Here is a 686-nt window from a genome sequence, read left to right on the forward strand (position 1 = left end):
GCATTTTTGTGACCTGCAATAATTCAGCCAGCCCCAGGTATCGTGATTGCTGGGATGTTATAAGGAAACACACTTGAAGCTGCAGGATTCTCTACAGCTTTCAGACTTCTGCAGCCATTTCCCCCCCTGGGGGCAGACACCTGCGGGGAGCACAGCCCGCAGAGGAAGGGCTCTTTTCCCCTGAGATGCCCCTGGCCGGGCATCACCAGCCCAGGTCAGTGGTGGGCAGAGCCCCTGCAGGCAAACCCTAGTCCTTGGGGAACTCCTCCAGCAAGCAGCTTCATTTCTAACGGGGAAAGCTGCTGGCCCAGGGACATGTGTGGTCACCAGGTCCCCTCCCAGCCACCCCCAGCAAGGGACATCTCTGCCATCTGCTCAGCTGGCACCAAAGCGGGGTGACCCCGGGGCTCCTGGCGAGCGCCAGCCCCACCGCCGCCTTGCCGGGGCAAAATCCTCTCTGCATCCCTTGCCGACCTGGATTTGCTTCCCTATCCACAGCTGCCAGAGAGACCCCAGCTGGGGGGGTGAACGGTGGAGAGACGACTCTGGGAATCTCTCCCCGTAGGTAGCTCGTAATAAAAACCCCGGCTGGCAGCCGACGAGCAGCCCCTCTGCCCGCTGGAGGAGCGAGCCAGGCTCTGCTCGCTTCCCCTGCCGGCACCGTGCGCGGCTCAGCGTGCCTGCGT

This window comes from Fulmarus glacialis, unplaced genomic scaffold (assembly GCF_000690835.1).
Source record: "Fulmarus glacialis isolate BGI_N327 unplaced genomic scaffold, ASM69083v1 scaffold9911, whole genome shotgun sequence".
Taxonomy (NCBI): Eukaryota; Metazoa; Chordata; class Aves; order Procellariiformes; family Procellariidae; genus Fulmarus; species Fulmarus glacialis.